At 39.0% G+C, this 13,963-nt stretch overlaps 1 protein-coding gene across 6 annotated transcripts in view; it reads right to left on the minus strand.

Moving 5' to 3' along the window:
• cyc (basic helix-loop-helix ARNT-like protein cyc) overlaps positions 1-8,229 on the minus strand; it is a 542,159-nt gene extending 533,930 nt beyond the window's left edge. For all 6 annotated transcript variants that reach the window (XM_069828076.1, XM_069828072.1, XM_069828074.1 and 3 more), the window contains exon 1: positions 8,022-8,229. The gene's annotated coding sequence lies outside the window, so the exon portion shown is untranslated. The remainder of the gene's footprint in view (positions 1-8,021) is intronic.
• Positions 8,230-13,963: the final 5,734 nt, after the last annotated feature.

Here is a 13,963-nt window from a genome sequence, read left to right on the forward strand (position 1 = left end):
TTCTGAGAAAGGAGCTAAGACAGCCCAGCCACTAGCTGGCGAATAAAAGCTGGTGGGGGAAACCGGGATACGACGTTGGCAAATGAACGACAGTACCTGTGCGAAAATGATTCAATATTGAAAGCTCTTTCGTCACTGGAAAACGCGAACGTATTTCTGGAACGTACTGTTTACTATAACCGTAAGGCTACTATGACTGTATATGCAATCTTGGATCTGTGTGGAGGACGGTTGAACTTCATTAGTAGAAGGGGTGAGAGTGAAGTACATTCAAAAACTCAGGTACAATAAAAACTTAAGTAAAAATAAAATGATGTCCCTGTATTACTTCCGCCCTGATATATATATATATATATATATATATATATATATATATATATAACTGTGCAGATTTTAACAGCAAAACAAGGCCGGAATATGGGAAAGAAACTGAGATGATGAAGAAAGAGGAAAGTGTAATAATTATGACGGTGAAATGTATCCGAGGTCCAACGCCTAAAGTTAGCTAGCAATTCTGTTTCAATTGGTTGAGGGAAAATCTCAACCGGGTAACTTATCCAACCAGGATTTGAACCCAGGTCAGCTCGTTTCATGGTCAGACGTGCTAGAAGTGATTTAACGGATGTAGAACGTCCTTCGTGGTATAAAGACATCATGCCTAGGACCCGCGTTACGGAATGCATCCTGGTTCGAGTACTATGGAGAAGGAATTTTCTCATAAAATTTTTACCAGTGTATGGGACCGGTGCATACCCAGCATCGTGATGAATTTGGGAAGCGATAGGTAGCGAAATCAGGTTACGAAAACCAGCTGTAACAGGTGGACATCAATATGCTGACAATGATATACCTCCGTTCCGTTGGATGAACGTTCATCTCTGCTTGTGGACGTAAGTCATGCAAGGTCACATGCTCTTTAACTCTCCGTGTGGTTGGTCCATAGAGGGAGAGAAGAGACTTCGGCGTGTTTACATTCTCCGGATATCCACTGCGCTGGCTGCACTCACCACATCTCATACTTCTCCTATCATCGCTCATTACTACCGGTCCAAGAATTCATTCCATCTATACCTGTAGAAACCAGTGCTGTAGGCACTATCCAACAATGTGGCCTCCGCGATCTCCAGATTTCAATCCGGCCGACTTTTGGTTGTGGGGTTACCTTAAAGAACGAGTTTTCGTGACACATCTAACAACCCTACTGCAACTGAAAGATACCAATATTCCAAGACATTATCTGCAAAATGCTGTGCATGGTGTCGCAGACAGAATGCTGTACGTCGAACAAGAGAACGGCGGATATCTTCCCAATGTTTTGTAAATCCCGTTGTTTGCCCAATACTGCGATGTTTTTGTTTTCTCAGTATCTCAAATATTATAATATTTACAAGGGTTTAATGTTTGAACTGACTTTTGAAATACCCTATATTTTAGGTCATTGTGTTTTGTGAAGTAACGAAATTAATATAAAGTTTCTTTGTCTTAAAAAGGGTAGATAATAGTTGAAAATATAACATTTCTAATGTCAATAAAACTTCACACCATATAACTAGTAATTCTTTTGGCCAAGATAGTGTCAAGCCACGGAACAGTATACATTAGTACATTATGCAACGAGCCTATAATGGTAGTAATTAAGACGCCAGTATGTTTATGAAACGAGCGCAAGCGAGTTTCATAATTTTCATACGAGCGTCTTAATTACCATTATAGGCAAGTTTCATAGGACTTTTTATGCCCAACCATATTTCTAACTTGAAATTATTCACAAGTATTCATGTTATTCTTATCTGACTGGGGAGCGGAACTGACCTTGTGCAATATCTCGTAAATTGTGAGATGTGCGTAGACGCGAAAGTATTGTTTTTTTTCCGAGAAACAAATGTCATTGACCTTGATATAATGTAGAGAATAAAAGAAACATTAATCTTGATATAAACTTGAAATTGATTTAGACATTGAAAAACGAGATGACAAATTGAATTTATTTGAATATTATTTGCAATTGACGCTAATTATTATAGTAACAGAACATAACCTTCTGCGACAGTATTGGATTTCCAGCCTCCGTGACGTTTCGCTAGTTGTCTTTCGATTGCATATCCGAGAATAATCGATACTTGCGCTTTCATATTGCTACAATGGTGTTTTCTGATTGGTGGAACACCTGAACTTTAATGAGGCTGCTACCAGGTGTATAATTACTACATTTCGGCATGGTCGAGCATAAATAAATTTTTAATACGAAATAATAAAAAAATATGTACAATATATTTCACATTTTAATTAAAAATATATCAAGGAAACTCATTATACATGTAGAATCAAAATTTAACTTTTCCTGTGATTAGAAGATTTGATCAAACATTCAACTTGCCTTATTTCAAAAGTGTAAAAATGTGGCTTGGCACTTTCTTGCCGAGACTCCCTCAATTATGCTAGAACCCCCTGAATATGATTAAATTACAAGCCTAACGACCGAGGACTACTGTACTAAACTATGTAAATATCTCCCACGCACATTCCAACTGCACTTCAGTAACCAAACTAGGAATTAGGCCTACTCAGAAGCGTGCCAACAGAGTAGTCAGTAGACTCAGTAGACTAACAAACTCTGTTTCGCCGACTCAAATGATAAAAGTGGGAGAAAGAAAATTTCCGATCGATAATGAAAACGATGTATCTTCATTAGCCTACATAAAAATTAGAAGAAAGAGATGTGAAAGCAAAACAGATTCATGTCATTACACTGGAGGAAAGCTCTGACCTTGTAATAGCTATGCTTTGCCTGTAGTTCATATGCATGAGGACATGGAGAATGTGTGCCTTTGCGTGTAGGAAAGCTGTTAGAGCTTATGAAAGAGACCACCCTCCTTTATGACGGAGGGAGGGAAGATAATTCCCGTATACGCTGCCACATTAACGAGGGTTCGGGTATCTATATCGTAAGGCGTTGGTTTTATGCTATAATTCACTGTTTGCTTGTATTCATGTGGGGAGACCTGCATTATAAAATGCTAGAAACACTTCATTTGCACTACTTAATGTTACACTGTTGTATCCATATATTAAGTCATAATCACGAAACTCTCTGATGTCCACACCTGTGGAGTAACGGTCAGCGCGTCTGGCCGCGAAACCAGGTGGCCCGGGTTCGAATCCCGGTCGGGGCAAGTTACCTGGTTGAGGTTTTTTCCGGGGGTTTTCCCTCAAATACGAGCAAATGCTAGGTAACTTTCGGTGCTGGACCCCGGACTCATTTCACCGTCATTATCACCTTCATCTCATTCAGACGCTAAATAACCTGAGATGTTGAAACAGCGTCGTAAAATAATCTAATAAAAAAAACTCTCTGATCGCGCAGGAAATCCCAACCTGGTCGGCCAGTTTGGAGGCAGGCGCGCTATCACAGAGTTAACTCGACGAACATAATAATAAAAGTAAAAATAATGTACATCTTGATTACGCATCTTTTAACACTATATCACTTCGGAATATGTATTATACAGAGTGATTTATATAGAACTGACACATTTCTTTCTTTAATTATTCCGTTGGAAATTCATTCAGTGACCCAATTTTAGCACCAAATTAAGAAGAATGTTCTGGAGTTTCGATTCCTTGTCACTAGATGCGCAGATGTTTATGTTTTATTCCTATTGTTGGCAGCACTGACCCAATTTTAGCACCAAATTAAGCAGAATGTTCTGGAGTTTCGATTCCTTGTCACTAGATACGCAGATGTTTATGTTTTATTCCTATTGTTGGCAGCACTAGATGCGCTGATGTTTATGTTTTATTCCTATTGTTGGCAGCTGTTTTCGACATTTTGTGTCAACGTGAAAATGCAGTACACATTAAATCAACGACTCTTGTTGTGCCTTATGCAGGATGGAGGACATTTTCAATATTTGCTATAGAGATAAATAATCTCCCAAAATTCTTCTACATTTTAGGTATAATAAGTTGTCGTCCACACCTGTGGAGTAACGGTTAGCACGTCTAGCCGCGAAACCAGGTGGCCCGGGTTCGATTCCCGGTCGGGGCAAGTTACCTGGTTGAGGTTTTTTCCGGGGTTTTCCCTCAACCCAATATGAGCAAATGCTGGGTAACTTTCGGTGGTGGACCCCGGAATCATTTCACCGGCATTATCACCATCTCATTCAGACGCTAAATAACCTAAGCTGTTGATAAAGCGTCGTAAAGTAACCTACTAAAATAAAAAAAAAATAAGTTGTCGCTAGCACAATTCGTTTTGAAACAATTAAGGAAAGAAATGTGTCAGTTCTATATAAATCACTCTGTATGTCTTTCTCGTGTTAAATTCTATCGTACCTGCTTAACATGTTTCGGCCTGTTATGGGCCTTATTCAGAACTGGTTGTTGCTGGTCTTTGCGCCTTTTGTTTTGTTTCCTGTGGGGGTGTGTTTGTGTAGTGTAATGTGGAGTCAAAGAGTGTATGTGTTCTGAAATTGAGTTGTGTGTTGAGAATTTCATTTGGATGTGCTTTTGTGTGTCTGTATATTTCGTATTGTTCTAGTGTGTTTAGTTTCTGGCTTTTTGGTTGGATGTGTAGAATTTCCATGTCTGTGTTGATGTGTCTGTAGGTGTGGTTAGCATTTGTAACGTGTTCTACAAAGAACACATCACAGCCATAACAAAATTACAAAACACATCCACATATGCAGAACACGTCACAAATGCTAACCACACCTACAGAGATATCAACACAGACATGGAAATTCTACACATCCAACCAAAAAGCCAGAAATTAAACATACTAGAACAATACGAAATATACAGACACACAAAAACACATCCACATGAAATTCTCAATACACAACTCAATTTCAGAACACACACACTCTCTCTGACTCCACATTACACTACAGAAACACACCCCCACACAGGAAACAAAACAAAAGGCGCCAAGACCAGCAACAACCAGTTCTGAAGAAGGCCAATAACTGGCCGAAACATGTTAACCAGGTACGATAGAATTTAATACGAAAAAGACATATTATAATACATATTCCGAAGTAAAAATAATGTTATGAAATCCGTAAGTTCTTAACAAGAACACAAGCTTCAAGATGTTTATCTTATGGAAAAATGCAACCCATCTTTAAATATCCAAACTTCAGTTATAGTATTGTTGACAACACTGAATTTAGGGTTCAAAATTTACTTAATTTATTCAAATGCAATCCATCTTTAAATATCCAAACTTCAGTTATAGTATTGTTGACAACACTGAATTTAGGGTTCAAAATTTACTTAATTTATTCTACATTTAGTCAATGTATATAATATGAAATTTGATTTTTCAATGTGTTGATTAAAAAAGGGCAGTCCTCCTCGTCATAGGCGGAGTTATGGAGAGGCATGGAGGGGCACTGCCCCCCCCCAAATTTGCCTGAACTCTTTTTCTTTTTCTATTAACGTTAGAAAATATTGAATTCAAAAAATGTTTCTTGCTTTTTTATTACCAAGTTTCTGTGCTTAAATTTACGCATTAATGTCTTCAGAATCATGTGTCTGGACTATAATATTTATTTTAAATTTCTGAATGTATAAGAATTTCTATACCCTATTTGAGGAATGGAAGCACTGTAATGTTTATTTTGTAACAGCCTGTACTCATGTGTTAGAAGTCTGCAGGTAAAGCCGTTACTTTTTTTTTTAGTTGCTTATTTAACGACGCTGTATCAACTACTAGGTTATTTAGCGTCGATGAGATTGGTGATAGCGAGATGATATTTGGCGAGATGAGGCCGAGGATTCGCCATAGATTACCTTGCATTCACATTACGGTTGGGGAAAACCTCGGAAAAAACCCAACCAGGTAATCAGCCCAAGCGGGGATCGAACCCGCGCCCGAACGCAACTTCAGATCGGCAGGCAAGCGCCTTAACCGACTGAGCCACGCCGGTGGCTAAAGCCGTTAGTTCGAGAAATATGAATAACATACTGCAGATTTAAGAAAAAAGTGATCTCGGTATAATGTGTAAACTTAAAGACGAGAGATTAAGTAAAATAATTAGAATTTACATTTCATATGATATCTTCAGGAAAGTAAGCTTCAGATAAGTTTCTATTAGCTCTGTTACGTAGTGTTATTGATGTATGCATGTGTTTGTGTATGAGAGAGAAAAATAGGGAGATTGTTTTAAGTTATGCTCTATTATAATTTGTAGTAGACCTACAGTTCAAGCCCTACACAACTTGGTCCGAAACATCGCGAATATGGATGTAACACTGTAAGAAACATGCCTCACCCCCGAAAATACCTTTATTAAATGATCATATTCCGATATACTGTACCACGGTCAAGCAGGTAAATAATGTCCCCCATAAGATTATTATATCGGGATTCCATGGTTTTGCTTTGCCCTCCCCCCAACAAAGAAAACTGTTCTCTTTCCGCCTATGCTCCTCGTATAGTATTCTTTCGGAAGCAATTTCTCTCTACACGTTACGGTACTCCAGTAGATTCAACGCCTTCGACAGTGTTCGAATGGGGCTAAGGACACAGATTTTCTGAGTAAACGACATAAGCTACCGCGGGGTTATTCCGTTTCCCCAGTATATAGCCATTTACATCATTCCGTCAACTCCACTTCGTTCTCCATCTATGGCATTCGACTGGCGACGCACGGAGCTGGCCTAGCAGCGTGTGGGGTTGCCTATATATACGGGACCTGGGTGTGCAACAGACCTTGGTTCAGTCAGCTGGTGCGAGAATGCGCCTAACTACAATGATTAACATAGTACATAATTCCCAAGAGGGATGGTTGTGCACAATTATTGAAAGTTCCCATATATGGGGCGGTTGCAGTGCAATGTATTCACTCTCGCCCACAGAATTAAAAAAGACATACTGGTCTTTGGAGCACAAAGTAACATCTAGACGTTTAAAAGTAATGCATGTCAACACGATACTGTTCTTGATTCCTTCGCCGCTCCTCTATTAATGGCAATCACAAATTCGTTCTAACAATATTCGTACCGGTACCTATGTTTAAAAATCTTCGATTTAGTCAAATAGGTCTAAATGTTGGCTAATGACTTTCTTATTTTCAGAACGGTGTGTTTTGGTGTAACTACATTACAAAGAAATAGGCCTAGGCTAATAGGGAAAAAAATATAAATTCTTATCTACAATATTACAATTTTCTTAAGAAAACACTGTGTTATGTGTTCCATAAAAACAGCTTCTCCGTGTGCATTAGATGAATACATAATCTTACCGTCCAAAAATAAAGTTATAAATTTGAATAAATATTGTTGTTACTTCATAATTATCTTCTTCTATTCTATTGGTTATTGTTTACCGCTAATACTATCCATACCGGTACTGATACAAAATTTCATTCCACGAATCTCGATTAAATACCAAGGACGGTAGATGAGCTTCGCATCACATGGTATGAATATAGTTCAATTACTTAATAGAACATAATTTAGACGATAATACATTAAGCATAATTACCTAAATATGTCAGATGAAGTGCCGAACTCTGATCTCAATTGATCGTCAATTGAGATGAAGTTGCGCTACACGTAACATTATTTTACAAAATGATACGCGTTTAACATGTATACAATGTCAAAGGTGTCCGCACATACAATTGCATAACAAAACACAAACTTCTTACAGAAATATCCGTAATATAAACTTATGACATCTCACATCATGTTTACACTGGATTAGTAGAATGTCTACTTAACACGATAATTGACAAAATTTTACAGATTACTATACCTTTCACTCACTGTCTTTAAGAACACATTTTGCGCGCGCTGTTTCCCATTACGTAATAAGCTAGAGATGTAGTCAGAAGATTAAAAAAAAACACAGCAGACGTCAGTGAATAAGAACATGATGTGTATTATGTAATACACACCACAATGTGTAAGTGTTCCATTCTATCCCAAGTCATGCATGCAAAGTAGAATTACAACGCTAAAAACTAACACCGATTCATTCAATAATGACCCTTACAACTTGACTCACTTACCAGACCCACGGGAACCAGCACAAATTGCGTATAAATGTTGTTGTCTCTCACTGACACGTCACTACAAAAACTTCTCATTACACAGAGATATGTAACTCAGTATTACACACACAAACAACTCGAATATTTAAATAAAAACCGAAGTTTCGTGTAAATAAAAACATCATGACTTCTCACACTCCTTTCCTCCCCGTGCCTCAGACGGCTACACTGCTGACAATAGTGACGTCACGAGAAACATCACGTAGTTCCAGAAAACTTGAAATGATGGCAGCACTCGAGTTCTCGCAGGTCTACCAACCATAGTCTGATCAAAAAACCCAACTCCAGCGCCATCTCATGACAATTCATTGGCATACTTTCAAAACAGGCAAAAGAAATGGGGGGAGGGGGAATATATGTACCGATATACAACACATTATTTTGTCAGTGTACAGGAAGTTTTTTTTTTTTTCAAACTTCAAAATAGGCCTTAAAATTAGGGTGCGTCTTACACAACGGAAGTAGGCTACAAGCATTCGCATTTCCTTTGCTCCCTTCACGAGCATTGCAAATTAATTTACAGACTACTGCTACAGTAGAGCGTCGATAATCCGAACCCTCAATTATTTTTTTACGTACGTTTGAAACAGGGTTGCCATACGTACGACTAGTCGTACGCATAAGACTATATTGACTCAATGTACGAGGTACGACACTCTATGTCGTACGCAATTTTGTACGACTATTGCACTGAAGAGAAAAAATAATTGGGAACTTATAATGTTGGTCTATAATTAAAATGAAATTTATGGTTAATTCGTCCCCTTTAGATAAGTTTTCTTCGTTTAATATGTCCTGGACTAATATTAAAGAAACGTCCTATTAAGGGGGGGGGGTGCTTTGAAAATCGATCTGTAACTATGCTTGCATGCAAGTCATAATTTGTCATCTTGAGCTCTAAGTTTCACGTAAATGGCGCAGTTATATCAAAGTAATACGAGTTTAATTTTATTAACTTCCCTGTTTGTTCGATAAAGGAAATCTTTTATCAATGAAATAGTATCGCAGTAGCATTAAGAAGTCTAAACGCGCCGACATTATAGAGGTGTCAGGTTTGAGTCGACTGTAGATGAATTAATTTGATATAATTTTCAGCCGCCGCATTTATTGGCCTATCTGCCGCCGCGCCGGCCAAAGATCAAATTCTGCTGACTTTAAATATAACAAAGTTGTTTATAACCAAGCGTCATCGTGCACACCTTACTGCGATGACAGTGTTGATGATGAAGAAATGGGTGGTGATTTGTTTCAATGCTGAATGTCATTGTGGATGTGAACTATAATTAGTAGTATTTTTATTTGGAACTAAAATTTACTGGTAGATATATTTATTTTGCGATTCTTTATCAACTGCGTAATGACATGAAGGTGATAATGTCAGTGAAATGACTCCAGCTCGAAAGTTAACCAGCATTTGCTCTTAATGGGTTGAGGGAAAACTTGGAAACAACGTCAATCAGATAACTCGTCTCATCCGGGATTTCAACTCTGGCCCGCTCGTTTCACAGTCAGACATACTAACCATTACTACACAGCGGTGAACTAGAAGTATATTACGAAGTTGAGAAATATACGGCAATTTTATGCTGAAGTACGACAGTTTTTATAAGTTAGTACGACGGTTTCGATTCCTTTATCTGGCAACCCTGGTTTGAAAAAGCGCGGCCATGGTTCATTGCTCTAGAGACGGCTGTAAATTGGCTGTATAAAATGCCTGAGTGTACGCCTAGATCTATATGATCAGGAAGATCTAAGGCTGCTAAAATGATGGGACTCACTGTGAACCAAGATAAAACTTAAAAATATGGCAGTGTTCACTTTCAAAAACAGAACTCCTCATAACAATCCAAGATCTAACATTTGAAGGTGTAACTCAATTTCGCTATCTAGGAGCCCTTATAAGTAACAACTGTGACATGAGCGACTGTGTTAATGATAAAATACAGGCGGGAACTGGGCCTGTTATGTTAACTCACAACTGTTTAAAAACCAAATGATTTCATGGATGACAAATATTAAAATTGATAAAACATTGGTCCACCCTGTAGTTACGTATGGCTCTGTGGTAAGGACATTAACAAAGAATGATCAGAACTGAGTTGCTTCGAACGCAAGATCTTGCGTAGAATATTCAGTCCTGTTAGAGATCATCAGGGATGGAGGATGCAATCTAATAATGAACTATACAACCTTAATAAACACCTGTGAATTTAATAGTATATATAGGCCTATTAACCATCACCAATAACAAAATTTGAGAGGGTTTAAAAACATTCTGATTTGTGAATGAGTATAATATAGCCTATACTATATATATACTTCAAACATTAGTTACTTAAAATTTATGAAATTATGCTTATATCACCATTAAAGTAGTTCATTCTCTACAGTTTCAATGGCTACAGATTTCCTGAAAATTTGAAACAATTTGAACAATACGGTATATAAAACTAAAAACAAATATTTACATACAGAATACTTAATAAATTTTACAGGAGAAAGAGTTCATCCAAAGGGCTGGACTTGGGAAGAGTACCCAAAACGCTCATTGCATTTCCGCGTTGAATTGCAATACTTGAGCATTGACGCAAATAAGTAGTCCAACAACGATCACCAGTAATGGATATCAAAATTTGGCTGATTTGAGATACCAAATCTTTAGCGCCATGATGGCTCCAAGGACCGAAGGTCTCCACAGCAAAGGGGACAAAGATATAATTGTCTAAAAGATGAGCATATTTATTGACCTTAATTTTCACTGCTAATTCAGCAGCAGATGCTGCGCGTCTGGAGGTATTCGGCAAGAGAGATGGAGCTAGAGTGTCAACGCAAATGGAGTCCCAAAGTAAAGATTTTCCTCTAGACCATGGAATTAAGGTGAGACCATCGGGTCGTTTACCATCTGCGTGACTAATACCTGGTGGTTCCAAAAGAGACGGGATGTCACAAGAAGTCAGAGATCTTTTAATGATATCATTGAGTAATATATGTCTGGGAATGCGACCCTTGCTCCTCGAACAGCTGAGTGCATGATGGCCATAAATATCAGCAATTCCTCCACAAATACATTGGTGTGGCTGATTGAAGGACAGGATATTGTAAAATTTATAAGAGCCTACAGGATGGCTGGAACATCTAAGCAGAATGCCGGAGACATAAATACCAATAAGAATAACTATATAATAGGAGGAGAAAGGGTAGGCCAAAGGTGAGGTGGATGAATGGTGCAACTGAAGACCTTGAGAGATTGGACAAATATGACTGACGACAGAGTGAGATATGTAGAAGGCAGTTGTTAAAGAAGCCAAAACCCACACAAACTGTAGCGCCAAATGAAGATGATGATAATGAAACAAGTAGTCTATCTAGGAAAATGTCCCCTTAGTCCTCTTCGAAGTACTTCCCTTGAGACTTAACACACTTTTCAGCATCTTCAACTTTTCAAAAAGCTCTGCAAAGTCCTTTTTGGGATTACCCTCAATTGTCTCATCATGTTCTCCTTCATGCCATCCAACATCTGAAATCTCCTCCCTTTCAATGGCGAGTTTAGCTTTGAGAAATGCCATAAGACGCAGAGAGAAAAATATGGACTGTATGATCATCGACAGACTTGGGTGATGCAATGTTTTGTCAAAAAAAATCCTGCAAAAGATATGTAGAATGGGCAGATGCATTTTCAATAATTCTGTCATAACATATTTCATGTCAAGGTCCTCTGTCAAAATCTTGAATCCCTTATAATTTTCGTATTGTCAATTGCCGCCTTTCATTGATTGCAGCTTGTACGTGTTCAACATGTTTAGGTGTACTGCTTGTTAAAGGTTTTCTAAAATTTTGATCACTTTTAACAAAATCCCAACCATCAATGAAGTGTTAGTACTACAATTTTACCTCAGCTTCACTCACTAAATCGTCTCCAAAAGCCCTCGTAATCATTCGAATTGCTTCTGTGGATGAATGCTCAAGTCAGAAACAGAAGTACGAGGCGCATCCAGAAAGTAAGTTTCCCTATTTAAAAAAAAAAAAAGAACACACACTTTCAGGAAAACATTTATTGGCAACACGTACAGCAATGTTTCAGCTATTTTTCAACATAGCCACCATCAGAATTGAGACACTTGTCGTATCGTGGGATCAACTTTTGTATCCCTCTGTCGTAGAACTCTGCCGCCTGTGAATGGAACCAGCGTGTGACAGACGTCTTCAGCTCTTCGTCGTTGCCAAAACGCTCACCGGAGGACAGGAATTTCTTGAGGTGCAAGAAAACGTGAAAATCGCTGGGAGCAAAATCAGGACTGTAGGGTGGATGATGAAACAACTCCCAGCCAAATTCCGTCAAAACAGCTGCTGTGCGCCGAGCCGTATGTGAACGAGCATTGTCATGGAGGAGCACAACACCTGCAGTAAGCATTCCACGCCTCTTGTTTTGAATGGCACGTCGCAATTTTCGCAGTGTTTCACAGTAACGGTCAGCGTTCACTGTTTCACCTCTTGGAAGGAAGTCAATGAGCAGAATGCCCTTCCTGTCCCAGAACACCGTGCACATCACTTTCCGTACCAACAGCGTCTGTTTGAATTTCGTCTTGACCGGAGATCCACTATGCCGCCAAGGCTGCTTGGTTTCCGGGGTGAAGTGCGAAATCCAAGTCTCATCACCCATGACAGTCCTGTCGAGGAACTCGTCGCCATCATCGTGATACCATTGCAGAAATGTCAGTGCTGCTTCTAAACGTTGCATTTTGTATTCGGATGTCAGGTTTTTCGGCACCCACCTGGCACACACTTTTTTGAACAGCAGGTGCTTAGTGACAATCTCATGCAACAAGGATCGCGATATGTGCGGAAAATGGCTGCTCAGCTCCGTAATCGTGAAGCGACAGTTCTCCATGATGCACTGCCGCACCAGCTCAACACGATCATCATTGATGAGGGACAGTCGCCCACTGCACTCATGGACACTTTGACGACCTTCGGAAAACTGCCTACACCAGAGACGCACCATCTGCTTACTCATGATGTTCGGTCCATAGACCCGACAGAGCTGCCGATGAATTTCAATTGGCGCAATGCTTTGTGCATTAAAGAACTTTATCACCGACCGAACCTCGCAGGCGACGGGAGAAGGAATAAGGGCTTCCATTTCGGACCACTGCTGCCACGCTACTGGCACCAGGCGGGACCTATGTAATTGATAGTCATAGATGTTACACATGCGCAATTGACACGGCTAATTACGTTTACTTTCAAGGAGAAAAAATCGGGAAACTTACTTTCTGGATGCGCCTCGTATATCAATGGCTAAGAAGTGCTACTTCGTATCTACAACAATGATCATTTATTTATTTACCAGAGCTTCCTCAAGTTAGAGGCTACTTTTAAACAAAGCATACAAAACAAAAACAAAAAAAAAAAACAAATAGACAATGAAAGATAACAGAGTACGAAAAATGAAGATATCACATGATAGACGACATTAAGAATATGGATCATATGTGGAGACAGAGGAAGGCAGAAAATAGGAAAGATTAGAGAGAGCTGGATCTGCAGTAAAAGATCTGCCCTTGGTCAAAACACCATGAATGAATGAATGAATATATACTGTACATTATTTAACAAAACATATAACGACATAACCCATCTCCTGTCTTAGAGCAATACAAAATATTTTGCAAAGAGTTGATATATCTATATTGCCTAGGAGAGATGGTGGTGCACAACTTCTAATCACTAAACTGTGCACCAATATGCCTGGGTTAAATCCCAAATCTCTCCGCAGTGCATATGAAGGGAAGGCATGATAGTGATTCGTCTGTCGGATGGGGACATTAAGCCTGACGGTCCCCTTGATGCTATTCGACAGGAGTAGGCTACGTGCCGGCACCAAGTTTCCCCTTCTCCCT

Source organism: Periplaneta americana, chromosome 6, assembly GCF_040183065.1.
Source record: "Periplaneta americana isolate PAMFEO1 chromosome 6, P.americana_PAMFEO1_priV1, whole genome shotgun sequence".
Taxonomy (NCBI): domain Eukaryota; kingdom Metazoa; phylum Arthropoda; class Insecta; order Blattodea; family Blattidae; genus Periplaneta; species Periplaneta americana.